This window comes from Rana temporaria, chromosome 4 (genome assembly GCF_905171775.1).
Source record: "Rana temporaria chromosome 4, aRanTem1.1, whole genome shotgun sequence".
NCBI classification, from domain to species: Eukaryota; Metazoa; Chordata; class Amphibia; order Anura; family Ranidae; genus Rana; species Rana temporaria.
In genome coordinates this window covers 252,479,544-252,491,656 of record NC_053492.1, presented here as the reverse complement: position 1 = coordinate 252,491,656, position 12,113 = coordinate 252,479,544, and the positions used below count along the sequence as shown (strand labels likewise).

At 40.6% G+C, this 12,113-nt stretch overlaps 1 protein-coding gene across 1 annotated transcript in view; it reads left to right on the top strand.

Moving 5' to 3' along the window:
- Window positions 1-12,113, top strand: part of USP45 (ubiquitin specific peptidase 45) — a 225,598-nt gene that overhangs the window by 136,453 nt on the left and 77,032 nt on the right.

The window sequence follows — 12,113 nt, the reverse complement described above, 5'->3', positions numbered from 1 at the left end:
ACGTTTACATACTCTGTCAGAATTTGATTTCTTGGCCATTTTTCAGAGAATATTCATGATAACACAAAAACATTTCCATCACTCGTGGTTAGTGTTTGGCTGAAGCCATTTATTATAAATCAACTGTGTTTACTATTTTTAAATCATAATCACAACAGAATCTACCTAAAAGTTTATATACCCTGGTGATTTTGGCATGCTAACATACACACAAGTTGACACAAAGGGGTTTGAAGGGCTATTAAAGGTAACCATCCTCACCTGTGATCTGTTTTCTTGTAATTCGTGTGTGTGTATAAAAGGTCAATGATTTTCTGGACTCCTGACAGACCCTTGCATCTTTCATCCAGTGCTGCACTGACATTTCTGGATTCTGAGTCATGGGGAAATCAAAAGAATTGTCAAAGGATCTGCGAGAATAGGTAGTTGAACTGTATAAAACAAGAAAGGGATATAACAAAATATCCAAGGAATTGAGAATGCCAATCAGAAGTGTTCAAACTCTAATCAAATAGTGGAAAATAAGGGGTTCTGTTAAAACCCAACCACTGTCGGGTAGACCAACTAAAATTTCAACTGCCAGGAAAATTGTTCAGGACGCAAAGAAAAAACTCACAAATAACATTAGGTGAAATACAGGAACTCTCGGAAAACACGTGGTGTGGCTGTATCAAGATGCACAATTAGGAGGCACTTGAAGAAAGATGGGCTGCATGGTCGAGTCGCCAGAAGAAAGCCATTACTACGCAAATGCCACAAATGATCTCGTTTACAATATGCCAAACAGCACAGAGACAAGCCTCAAACCTTCTGGCACAAAGTCATTTGAAGTGATGAGACCAAAATTGAGCTTTTTGGCCACAACAATAAACACTAAATTTGGAGAGGAGTCAACAAGGCCTATGATGAAAGGTACACCATTCCTACTGTGAAACACGGAGGTGGATCACTGATGTTTTCGGGATGTGTGAGCTACAAAGGCACAGGATATTTAGTAAAAATTGATGGCAAGCTGAATGTAGTATGTTATCAAAATATACTGGAGGAACATTTTCATTCATCAGCCAGGAAGCTGCGCATGAGACGTACTTGGGCATTCCAACATGACAATGATCCAAAACACAAGGCCAAATCGACCTGTCATTGGCTACAGCAGAATAAAATTAAAGTTCTGGAGTGGCCATCTCAGTCTCTTGACCTCAATATCATTGAGCCACTCTGGGGAGATCTCAAACATGCAGTTCATGCAAGACAGCCCAAGAATTGACAGGAACTGGAGTTTTTTTTGCCAAGAGGCAAGAAGATAAAGAGCCTCATCCACAAATACCACAAAAGACTTCAACCTGTCATTGATGTTAAAGGGGGCAATACACGGTATTAAGAACTGGGATATGTAAACTTTTGGTCAGGGTCATTTGGGTAGTTTCTGTTGTGATTATGATTTAAAAAGAGTAAACACAGTTGATTGATAATAAATGCCTTCAGCCAAACTAACCATGTGTGAAAGAAAAGTTGTTGTGTTATCCATTCATATTCTCTGAAAAATGGTCAAGAAATCATAAATTCGGCCAGGGTATGTAAACTTATGAGCACAACTGTATATATTTTATAGAGCGATAGATAAAACAGTTTTTTACTAATACCCTAAAAGTAACTTTTGATTTCAACCTTACCTCCAGAATTTTGAAATGTTTTTTTTAGATGTATGTATTTGTGATTACTCTTTACATGGCTGCAGTGTGGGGTTTTATTTCACTGAGATGTTTGTCTATGCTTTGACTTTGTTTCATTAACAGACAGTGCTAATAGCTGTATAGATTGAGTACACAAAGGTCACCTCCATGGTTTGTGAACTTGAGGAGAAGAATGGCTGGTGACCCCATTTATGCTTCTAGTGATCTTGTCAGAAAACTACATGCTAAACTTCTGCACTCACCCGTGCATTAGTCGTTTGAAAAAAAAGGCTTTGTGCCTGCATTCGAGACATTGCCAATAACGGTCAGATAAAGGTTGGATTCCACCCTCTACCACAATTACAGGGCCTGTTTTGCAATAATGGTACATTAGTATGAGCATCCTTTTTATCACCCTGAGGCAGCTCAGCATGGGAGCAGCACTATTAAAAGCTATGCTCTGTTTTTTTTTTTTTTTTTTCCTATCCCCTTTTTTATGGCAGTAGACGGTGTGACAAAATTAGGATGTCAGGTCTGGGGGTTTGTCAAGGCCCTTGAGCACTGACAGTTGTGTCAGACGTATCCAACCATACCTAGCTGTGTCTGTATTGTCTTCCATGGGAAATCCACAGCTGTGAACCATGCAATTGTAGTGTGTCACAACCATGTGTCTCTTGATGTAAAAAAGCCCACAGCAATATGTCTGCCACCAGAATCCTTTTTAAAAACACTTACTTTCCCCGTTGTATAGTTTTTAATTATTACTTGCTTGCTGTTGAGCATCAAGGCTGACAATTCTAGTTTGGCTGATACTGTATAACATACTATTCTATATTATTTTAAACTTGACAACAAAATATAAGTATTTCTGTGCTGACAAATAATATTGTATGTCTGCTCACATATTTATTAAGTGAAAATATCATACCTAGTAGGAGGAAAAACAACATTATATTATAGTGGTCCATTTGGTTCAATATGGCAGTCTGATGTAAACATTTTTATCATTGAGACTACTGTATATTATCCCTGTAGGTGCTTGACTATGCACTGAAAACTGAACATGTTATGTTACTGTTTGTGTTACCTATAATGTATTTTGAAAAGAAATGCATTCAATTCCAAGCTATAACCTGGAAAATGTATTACGATAAAAATGTAGTGTCTCTTTTATATGACCAAATAATGTAGACAGCCAAACCACCCCACCCCACCCCCTGGACTACATCTCACAAAAGAGCCCTTTCTCTACATCATTTAATGGGCGTCCACAGTTTAAAGGTCTGACACATTTGGTATTTGCTTACTCTACACTACTTCATCTTATTTTGTAGATAACATTGTGGAATAAATTATTCTTTGCAAATTTTTTTTTCTGAAAATATAGATTTAACTACTTCAGATCCACGCTATAGCCGAAAGACAGCTACAGCACGGACCTGAATTGCCTGGAGGGCGTCCCTGGACGTCCTCTTGTGCTCGAGCGGCCTGCGTACCCTGTGATCAGCGAGTCAATGAGACTCGGCTGATATCGTGAGGAGATCAACGGCAGCTGTCAGAGGTACATCGGTCCCGATAAAAGAGAAGTGCCACCTGCCAGTGAGTAACAGTGATGCCTACCAGTGACCACCAGTGCCACCTATTAGTGTCCACAGTGCCACCTATCAGTGCCCACAGTGCCACGCATCAGAGCCCACAGTGCCACCTATCAGTGTCACCTACCAGTGCTCATCAGTGTCCACTACCAGTGCTTATCAGTGTCATATACCAGTGCCCATCAGTGTCACCTACCAGGGCCCCCCATCAAGTGCCTCCTTATGTGTGCCCATCAGTGCCTCCTTATCTGTGCCCATCAGTGCCGCCTTCTCTGCCCCATCAGTGCTGCCTTCTCTGTGCCTATCAGTGCCCAACAGTGCTGCATCATCAGCACATATCAATGGAGGAGAAAAATTACCTGTTTGCAAAATGTTATAACAAACTATGAAACATGATTTTATTTTTTTCACATTTTTCCATGTTTTTTTTTGTTTGTTTAGCAAAAAATAGAAACTCCAGCGGTGATTAAATACCACCAAATGAAAGCTCTATTTGTGTTTAAAAAAAATTATAAAAAATTAATTTGGGTACAGTGTAGTATGACTGCACAATTGACATTCTAAGTACATCAGCACTGAAAGCTAAAAAATGGTCTGGGCAGGAGGGGGGTTTAAGTGCCCAGTAAGGAAGTGGTTAATAAACAAATGTGCAAATATAATGCACCAAAAAAATGGCGACCTCTGCTTTCAGACTATACAGTATATAATGTTGTAGGTGTTTTAAGTAATTTTATAGCCAAAATGCAGTATACTGTACAAAAATGAAAAAATAGCTGTAGAGGTAAAGTGGCTATACATATTGCATGTATTTTACTTTTTTTTTTTATACTAACGTTTACAAGAACTACAAAGTGCAGGATATGCAGCAAAAATCACAAATAAGTCGAAACATAGATTCCACATAACTATAATTACTCCACCAAATGCAAAATGTATACTACATATTACAGGGCAGGTATGTATCATACACTAAAGGCACCTAAGTTCTCCATCCATCCCCACACCATCATCCGCACAGGTGTGGGCGACTAGGTGGGGGTTAACCAAAGTACTATAGATGTCTCCACCTTACAGACAAACATGATTTGGCCCATAACATACAGCATACATACATTGACCAGATGTGGCTTAAATTAAGCATCAGTATAGTGGAAGGGGAAAAGGTAGTGGGGGGGGGGGGGGGGGACTAACCTTCAGGGAAAAGGAATACAGGGAGAATAACTATTGATTTAATGACTAATGTTGAGTACGTCTATAGCAGGGGTCTCAAACTGGCGGCCCTCCAGATGTTGCAAAACTACAAGTCCCATGAGGCATTGCAAGGCTGACAGTTACAAGCATGACTCCCACAGTCAGAGGCATGATGGGACTTGTAGTTTCAAAACAGCTGGAGGGCCACCAGTTTGAGACCCCTGGTCTATAGGGTGGTCAGGTAGCAGTTACGCACATGTCTGAGGTAGTGTACAGCGATTACAATTAGTAGGAATCTCCAAGGAATAATACATCCAGCCTGACCAAGTGCCTTAACATTTGTCTTGTTAGTCTTTGACCATATGTATCCACCTTTCCGCCTCCATAATAGCATCCACCTCCCTTTTCCAGTCCAGCAACATGGAACAAACTAATTGTTTCCAGAATCTGGGGATCAGGGATTTGGCTGCGATTAGTAAGTGTGGAGTGACGTAAATGTAAAAGAGAGAACCCTATGGGACAGAGGGTAATTTTCTACATCCATGGGGCCAAATCATGGGACATGTCCACCATAGGGGAAGAAGTGTGCCCCCTCCAGCAGCGATCATCACCCACCGGAAACATATGGGTCAGGCGGGATGGGGCCCTGCATCATCTAGTAAGGAATTTATACAATGTTTCTTGGACACGTGAGCTAATGGAGGAAGTGTGTGTTAATCCTTTGTATTTGTGGAGGACTGAAATCCTGTCCTAGCTCTCTCTCCCATTCTCAGATATAATAGGGGACAGATATGGTTTGTGAGCTAAGCACAAGCTTGTACATTTGTGACCGTAAGTGTTTGGATTTCGGGAGGTCAATTATAAGGATTCAAAGGTGGTAAGTGTATTGAAGGGTTGCAGTCGGGGTTGTAATTTACTAAGAAAGTCTGTTAGTTGGTGATGTCTCCAGGATGCAAACGGAATAGTTTGTATATGAGGCCTGTAGCACAGAAAGGCAAGACAAAATGCCCTGTGGGGCATATTTGGCACATGCAAATTTACTGTCGGAGCCCCAGAAAACAATGAACCCTGGCCCTTCAAGGGTAATCTTCTATGGTTGGGAGGGGGGGGGGGGGTAGTGGGAGGATGAGGGGATGACGGGAATGCTTTTTTTTTTCTCTCTTTTGGGTGGGTAAATGTTAGAAGTAAGATAATGTATCTGGATAAATGTATAACCTGTATTATGAAATGAATAAAAAAAGTACCGAATCGAAAAAAAAAGGGTAGTCTTCTGGAGGAGAAGTGGGGATGTTTGTGGGAGCGTATTGGGCCGAGGCATTTATTCTGTCCCATACTGACAAGGAGGTTGGAGATGTCCACTCTGAAATACCTCTAGAGGCAGATGGAGTCCAAAGGGCGTCTGCATGGCTCTTATCTGCCAGGGTTTTTTCTAACAGGACCCATAATTTATTCAATCATGACACCAATTCAATATACAAACTAGTGCCATGGCTTTTTAGTGAAGAGCATATCCAGGAGCCCAATGCCACCATCCAGTTTGTGTCTGCAGAGAAGATTGTGGCCTAATATAGGGTGTCTGTTCTTCCACACAAAGGTCAGGAATGCTCTACGTAGATGCTTAAAAAAGGTCTGTGGTAGGGTTATTGGTACAGTATATAGGATATAGATTATTCTGGGCAGGATTGTCACCTTAAAAACATTTATCCTCTCGAACCATGTCAAAGGATGACCTCGCTAGACCTGTAGGTCTCTCAATATTCTGGTTAACAGAGTGTCATAGTTGAGTTTCTGGTCAGGAGTGATGTGTGTGCCTAAGTAAGGTAGGGAGTCTGTTTGCCAAACAAAATGGAAGGTAGATTGTAAAGATGTCACCATAATGGGGGGAATGTGAATTGGCAGTAGCTCAGATTTTCCAAAATGTATTTTAAAGCTAGATAGAAGGTCAAATTTATGCACTTTGGACATCAGCATTGGCGAAGAACTTTTCGAGAGGAAAAATAGGAGGACATCTGCATAGGCAGATAGTTTGTGTTCCGTGAAATTAATATGGATCCCGGAAATATGTATATTCCCTCCTTACTATCCTTAGAAGGGGCTCTAATACCAGGGCAAACGGCAAAGGTGACAGGGGCCATCCATGCCTAGTCCCATTACGTATGCCAAAATAATCAGAGCACGTACCGTTGACTTAGACCCTAGCCCTAGGTTCCGTAAAGAGAGCCAGAACCCATCCCATCATGCAGTCACCTAGCCCCAATCCCCTCAGTACCTCTGTCATATAGGCCCAATTCTCCCTGTTGAAGGCCTTTTCAGCATTCATTGCTAAAACTGCACAGGGTGTCTGATTTGGCCCTTGCTGCATGCAAGGTCCAAATAGTGTAGTCTCTAGCCTCACGACCCACCATAAAACCTGTCTGGTCTGGGTGGACTGTTGTCGCAATGTGGCCTTGGAGGCGAAGAGCCAAAATGTTATCCAGTAGCTTGGTGTCAGAGTTTAATAGTGAAATGGGTCTATAGTTAGCGCAGCACTGAGGGTTTTTTCCCGGTTTTGGCAAATCTCTCACATGTGCCAGTAGAGCTTCTTCCAGAACCTGAGAAGGTAGGATCCGCAGTTCAGATTTTCTAAGGTAGGCCCAGATGCTGTCAACATAAAGTAGTCCCTCTCCCCTTGGAGGAGGAGGAGGAGAGATGTTATACAGGGAAGCATAGAATTGATGAAACTTAGCTGCTATAGTGTTGGTATTGACTATTTGTCTATTGTGGACAGTCAGGCTATGGACATGCCGCAAGTCTTGTTGTTTCTTTAATTGCCTTGCCAGCAACCAGCCACACTTATTCCCTTGTTCATAAAAGCAATGTGCATAATACCAGAGTTTATCCTTGGCCCTGAGGTATTAACACTGGGAGAGATTAAGCCACAGTGTCTCCAAATGTTGGGCATCTGCAGGGTCAAAGCGCCTCTTAAGTTTGACTTCAAGGGCATGAATTTTGGCCAAAAGGTCTGTGATTTCTTTCTGTTTTTCTTTCTTAATGCAGGGACCATGGGGAGTGATCGGAAATTGTGATAGATTCAATAGTGGAGGTGAAAACATTTTTTAGGTAAAATTGTTCAACCAGCAATAAGTCAAGGCGGCACTAGGTGTCAAAGGTTTTGGAATAGCAGCTGTAATCCTTGTCTCTGACATGCATTACACACCAGCTGTCCACCAGGTGTAGTGCACATAGTAGTTGCTTAATGTGTTTAAGAGCCCTAAAAGATAAGGAGGTTTTACCCGACGAGGTGTGCAATGCAGGGTCTAGAGTAGGATTAAAATCTCTGCCCAAAACAAGAAAACCTTCCCTGAAGTCCTCAAGCTGCCGGAGGATCGTAGAAAGAAAATGAACTGTGTGGGAGTTAGAAGCATAGATATTGGCGAATGTTATCTATGACCGTAGAGCAACCCCTTTAATAAAGATAAAATGGCCCTCTGGGACAGCCGGAATAGACGATATGGAGAAGGGGCAAGATTTCCATATAGCTATCGAGACCCCTCTGGCCTTGATAGCCACGAGGGGCATGGGGCATGGTCACGAGGGGCATACAGGGTATAAACTTGGCTGTGAAGTGCATCACCTGTTACAAATTTGACATCTGAGGACAGATGATGCAGTTCCTGCCAGAGGCAGCCCCTTTTTTGGGCAGAGCAAATACCCCTTACATTATCTGTCAATATTTTCAAACTTACAAAAGTATAGGGAGATCCTAAAGCCTAGAGCAAGATACTCCCTTCTCCCTACAGCTTCCTGAAAAAAAAACTAGAAAAAAAAAGAAGAAAATATGGTACCTCAGTTGGACCCACTTAAGCCCCGTACACACGACTGGGATTCCCGGTGGTAAAAAAGTCAGCCGGGAATCCCGGGGGAAAAACCGAAATCCTGCTCGGTCACTTTCCCTGTGTACACACCAGAGGTTTACCCGTCGGGAAAACTGCAGTGAGAGCGTTGGCTGGGAATCCCAGCTGTGTGTATACTCCACCGCAGTGTTTCCCATAGGGAAACTGCCGGGAAAAAGACCGCTGGGAATCACGGCAGGAAAAAAGAGAACATGTTCTAATTTTTAAGAAAATATTGTGTTGCGCTGATAATCAAGTAAAAAATTGCATACATATTTATGTATATGACACCATATACATAAATAAGAACCCCCTACACCTCAAATCAGGGAGGTATATGTGCAAAAGATAAACAAAAACCACTCAAAAACTATAATGTGAAAAAATTCAAATAGAACCAGCAAAAATAGTTCATGGAAAAAACACAGTTCAGTACATAGGCTAATAGGAGACAGGTGTGAGATCCACAGTCCTTTGGTGTGCAGCTGTCATTATAGCAAAAAATAAAATAAAAAAAATAAAACCTTTTCCTTCTGGACTCCCCGATTAACACAGGATATCAGCCGCTCATAAGGAGAAAAGAAAGATATATGGTGCAAATAACGTAATAAAATGGGAAATGAACCCTGCAATACAATGATTGCACTCACGGAACCTCGATGGTAAAAAGGCTCAACTGCAATCAGTCATTGAACGCCGCTCAGTGCTACGATCTCCTCAGAAGGACGGATTCGACCGTCGATCGCGTCACTCACTGGGGAGAAGCCGAGTGACGCGATCGACGGTCGAATCCGTCCTTCTGAGGAGATCGTAGCACTGAGCGGCGTTCAATGACTGATTGCAGTTGAGCCTTTTTACCATCGAGGTTCCGTGAGTGCAATCATTGTATTGCAGGGTTCATTTCCCATTTTATTACGTTATTTGCACCATATATCTTTCTTTTCTCCTTATGAGCGGCTGATATCCTGTGTTAATCGGGGAGTCCAGAAGGAAAAGGTTTTATTTTTTTTATTTTATTTTTTGCTATAATGACAGCTGCACACCAAAGGACTGTGGATCTCACACCTGTCTCCTATTAGCCTATGTACTGAACTGTGTTTTTTCCATGAACTATTTTTGCTGGTTCTATTTGAATTTTTTCACATTATAGTTTTTGAGTGGTTTTTGTTTATCTTTTGCACATATACCTCCCTGATTTGAGGTGTAGGGGGTTCTTATTTATGTATATGGTGTGTATATATATATATATATGTATGCAATTTTTTACTTGATTATCAGCGCAACACAATATTTTCTTATTTATTCACTTTGGTTTTGTGCACCTCACGTGTCTGCAGCTTATCTTTAGTATTTTATATGGTTTTAGTAATAGCGCTGTAGTACCTTTTTACATGTTCTAATTTTTCCTGCCGCGATTCCCGGCAGTTTTCCTATCGGGAAAACTGCCATGGAGCATATACATGGCCAGTTTTCCCAGCCAAAAGCTGTCATGGCATAAGAGGTGGGCAGTCCCTGGGGGAAAGAAACATTGCACCACCAGGGCCGTCGTCCCGGCTGCAACTGTTCGAATCAGAAAGTCTCTCGCCAGGGGACCTACCTAATGGAGGGGAAGTGACTGAGAGCATGAATAGAGTAATTAAATGCAAGTATAGCAACAATAAACAGAGAAATGTCCATCATGTGTATCCATATCGTAACAGCAGAAAGTTCAAAATAAATGACGGCAAGATGATCAAAACAATAATGTGGTGGGGAGTCCCCAATGAAGCCCTAGATTGAAAAGTAAGACAAGTCTTAAACAAGGTAGGGGATAAGGCAATATCCAAGTGTAACAACTGGGTGGCCCCCACCATCAAAAGAATTTGCAACAAGAAAAGTTCAATGTGAGCTTTTGGTCGGAAATTCCGACCGTGTGTAGTCCCCATCGGACTTTTTCTGTTGAGCTGGTTCTCAACTTTTCCAGAAATTTGTCGGAAATTCCGATCGTCTGTATGCAATTCCAACGCGCAAAAAAAATGCATGCTCGGAATCAATTTGGCGCATGCTCGGAAGCATTGAACTTCATTTTTCTTGGCTCCTTGTAGTGTTGTATTTTACTGCATTCTTGACGGTCGGAATTTTGTGTGACTGTGTGTATGCAACACAAGTTTGAGCCAAAATTAAATCGGGAAAAAAATCCATGGTTTTCTTGTCAGAATTTCCGATCGTGTGTATGCGGCATAAATGTCACTTTAACGAGAAAAGGATTTAAAGCATAGACATGGCCTCCAGCATCTAGTGAAAAACGTGTTGATATTAACCCACTTATCATGGATAATATTTATCTACCCTTGGGCAGCAAAAGCTTTTGACATAATAAACAACACTGTTCAGAGTTGATTTTCCATTATGCTGCTCAGTACTGCAGGTTACCTTACTTGAAGTGCTTTGTTCACTATTTCTATCAGTCCTTCAAATGACAAGCTTTGTAACAAAACTACAAGGCTAACTGGATCTGACAAAATCGCTTTATCTAACTTTGGCGTTTACACAGTCTTATTCAGAACATCAATGTTGATACATTTTAGAAAATATTCTAGAGCATGTCCGCATCATTGTCACAAGAAAAAATGTGTGAAATCATCTATCTATCCTATAATCAAATACAATGCTCTATTTAATTTAAAATAAATATATAGCTATCTAGATAGATATATCTATATAGATATATTTATAGATAGATGGATATTTATCTATCTATAGATATATCTTTTTTTTTTTTTTTTTTTTTTTTTATAAAGATGGACTTTTTTTTTTTAAATTAACGAATATTAGCTGGTTTGCCGTTAAATAGTGGTGTTTTATGCTTTTTTGTTAATTGTATCAGATTGATTAGCAAAAATATATATAACTGTGTGTGTACTGTTATTTACTATCCTGCCCACCCCCATTACTCTTCGGTCCCACTGTTTTTGCTTGACCTAAATAAATGGTTTAACCCGCTAATACCACCAGAGGGGGTTAATTATAGTTCTAAATCCTTTTTTAGGTTATTCATTTCAGTAAATTGCCCAGCAATAAACTTATTGTTAATTTTTTTACTTTAAAGCCAGTGGAAGAGGTTATCCTCTTATAGAGCATAGTTCCTTGCAAAACACATAATGGCAGCTATTTCCATAGGGAAGGTTTGTATGCTGGGAGCTTTTTTAGTTGTAGCTGAAGTGTGAGTGTGCGGGTCAGATATATTGGCGGGGGGGTGAAATGTCATCAGGGGATTATCTATAGTGCACCTGGAGCACTAGCTAGTTAAAAGAATGCCTTTCATTCAAGACCAAACGCTAACCTACTGAACAGTAAAAATTTACAGCAAAATGCTCTACCTTAAAGCCGACTATTAACCACTTCAGCCCCGGAGGATTAGTCTACTGAATGACCAGACCACTTTTTACAATTTGGCACCTCGCTGCTTTAACTGGTAATTGCGCGGTCATGCAATGTTGTATCAAAACAAACTTTGCGTCCTTTTTTTCCCACAAATAGAGCTTTCTTTTGATGGTATTTGATTGCCCCTGCGATTAAATTTTTTTGCAATATAAACCGAAAATTTTTATTTTATACTTTTTGTTATAAGAAAAATCCAATAAACTCAATTTTAGTCATACATTTAGGCCAAAATGTATTCAGCCACATGTCTTTGGTAAAAAAAAATCAATAAGCGTATATTTATCTGTCTGCGCAAAAGTTATAACGTCTACAAACTAGGGTACATTTTCTGGAATTTACGTAGCTTTTAGTTTGTGTCT